The sequence below is a fragment of the Arachis ipaensis genome, chromosome B06 (assembly GCF_000816755.2).
Source record: "Arachis ipaensis cultivar K30076 chromosome B06, Araip1.1, whole genome shotgun sequence".
Lineage (NCBI taxonomy): Eukaryota > Viridiplantae > Streptophyta > Magnoliopsida > Fabales > Fabaceae > Arachis > Arachis ipaensis.
In genome coordinates, this window is record NC_029790.2 from 129,173,606 (window position 1) to 129,176,639 (window position 3,034).

General features: G+C 26.9%; 1 long non-coding RNA gene across 1 annotated transcript in view; it reads right to left on the minus strand.

The window, feature by feature from the left end:
* LOC107647512 overlaps window positions 2,488-3,034 on the minus strand; it is a 9,359-nt gene continuing 8,812 nt past the window's right edge. The window contains exon 3 of the long non-coding RNA XR_002349428.1: window positions 2,488-2,970. This is a non-coding gene — a long non-coding RNA (uncharacterized LOC107647512). The remainder of the gene's footprint in view (window positions 2,971-3,034) is intronic.

Sequence of the window (3,034 nt, forward strand, 5' to 3'; positions counted from 1 at the left end):
AAAATAGCATTTACTCTAAAAATATAAGATCAGAATACTAAAAAAATAATATAAAAAATATAAGATCATATTGTACTTTTATGTACATGATAAATATTTTTTATATTATTTTTTAGTGTGCTGATCTTATATTTTAGAGTACATATTACTTCTTAGTTTATATGATTTTTTTTATCATTTACTAAACTATTTTTTATATGTATATTTTTTATGAATTTTATTTTTATTTGATTTTATTCATATGATTTTTATTTATTTTTATTGTATTTTTTATTCATATGACAAATATTGTTGTATAAATTCTTATTTTTATGTTATTTTTATTTTTTTGTTTATATAAATTCTTTTTTTTATCTTTTATTGTACTATATTTATGTTGTATATAAAATCTTTTATTTTTTTATTTGGTTTTATTCATATGAATTTTATTTATTTTTTATCGTAATTTTATTTACTTCTATAATATACTATTTACGAACACTCTGACCTACTTTTTACTACTGAACGTTACACCTTTACTTTTTCATTAATTTGTATCTGGTAATGAACTACAAAAACACATTCTCAGCCATCTTTCTAAAACTCTCAACTTAACAATGGATCGATATTCATGGTTCTCCTTTATTTATAACCTCTTTTAGCACATAAATTATTCCATAGTCATGAGCTTTGTGTTTTTGAATGTAAATCGTCCCAACCTAATGTGCCTTACCATAATAATACATAAATCGTGCTAGGGTCTTGAGGGATGACTAGTTACACATAAATCGTGCTAGGGCAATGAGATTTAGGATAAAAAAATGTAACTCATGGTGGCCTAGCTAGGACGATTTATATACATTTTATAAAACACAAAGGCCTGGGACGATTTATGTATTTTTGAGCATTGCATTTCATGCATAAATCGTCCCAGAGTAACATGATTCATATATTATTTAAAACACAAAAGTTTAGGACAATTTATATATTATATGATTTAGGAGAATCACGTTTTTTAAATCCATTTAGGGAATCAAGTAATTTAGTTCTTCTCTTAATTTATTTAAATAAAAAAACCTATATACTTTGATAATTTTTTTTTTAACCAAAGATAGGAGACTTGAACTCGCAACCTCTTAATTGAGTATGGGAAGACTATGCCATTTGAACTATTACTCATTGGCATATACTTTGATAGTTTATTTATATTGCCATATATTAATTTATTTTGATGATGACATTTAATATATCGTTTGTGATAATATAAATATTTAATAATGAGTATGTTTGATTTTTCAAATACGATGAATTAATGTTGACAAATTTTGTACTTTCTTTCTACTTTTCATTTTTTTTTCTGTTACCGTACAAATTAAATATATACAAAATTTAATATTTTAGTTTTAACTTTTTTAAACTCGATTTTAACTCTATTAAAGCTCAATTTTTATCATTACCCAAAAATAATTAAATTTATTAAAGGTTTAGAGTTGGATGAAAATCTAAAAAATAAATTCATTAATATTTAAGAATTAAAAATGAATTTTGACTAAGACAGATCTAGTATTACTTGACCCGTAAATATTTTTAACGTATCATCATTCTTTGTGAAAGATGTAGTAGATACTAAGATAAATTTGATTAATAGTGTTAGTGCAAGTTAAGAAAAAAAAAAGATTCTGTTAGTATGGGTTAGTATGAGTTATGCTATAAATAGGAAGTTATGTTGTTTTCTAAAAAGTGTGTAATACATTTTTTTCATAATTACAATTATGCTTTATTACATTTTTTTCGTTACTAAGTTGTACTAAGTCTTTTTTTGGTTTTACTGTTTAGCTCATATACATCATCACCATATTCGTGTTTTTTATTCATCTTTCTTTTTAAAATTACATGTTTTAATTCTCTTGAGATAGTATCTAGAGCTTAGGTTTCTAGTTTTTAATGGCTGAATTACCTTCCAATTTCAACTCTGTCAATAATAATAACAACCCTCAAAATGCTGTCACCTTTATTCCCACTACTGCATCCTTCCTTAATCAACGACTATTCACCTCAATTGGAGACAAACTTGGTAAAAATAATCATGAGACTTAGTTACAACAAGTTATGATTATCATTTATGGACAAGATTTACAAGATCATTTTCTACCAGAGAAAATCTCCTTTTGATACCTTTCTGAAGAAGATCGAATTGTTGGGAAAGAATTTACCATTACAAGCAGTGGAGACAAGATGATTACAACCTCATGTTACGAATGCTTGTATCAATAGATCCGAATTCCAAAAATAAAATGGTAGGCAGTGCTTATAGTTTTTAAATTTGGAAAAAGATTAAGATTAATTCGCCAAGTTAACCATGTACAATATCAAACAACTTAAGGTACAATCGAAACTCATCAAGAAATATGGATTATTTGTCTCTGAGTATGTAATCAAGATTAAACATGTCTCTTGCAATTTTAGAAAGCCTTCTTACATCAGTAGAGTATATTAAAGCACTTCTTGAGAGTCAGAATTCTGATTATCAAATACTAATTTTTACTGTCAATGCAAAATCAGAAATTTATTCATTAGTGAAGTTGAAACTCTCATTATGACTCATGATGATATAGTAGATAAGTATCGAAATCTAGATAGTTTAATGGTACATGCTCATTTGACACAAGGTAATTTTTCACCCTCTATCAATCAAGAAAGGGGTTTTGGAGGACGACGAGACAGAGGGGGTAGATTCTCTAAAGAAGGCAAGTTCTTTAATCCAAACTCTAGACTATAATGCCGAGTTTGTAGTCGTACGAGTTATATTGTTTGGCATTGCTATCATAGATTTGATCAACAAATTCATCCTCCCTCAAATTTTACTGCACTCTTTTATATACTTCAATCTCATTTTTCTTCATTTTTTACACTATAATCACAACCACCAGTGCTATCCACCACACCACCACCACCTCCATGTAGCGCCAGCAATAAATTTCTCTAGTTGACCTGCGATAATGCGATAAAACAGATAGCAAAAGATAGAAGAGTTGTCACTTGATCATTTTATGCT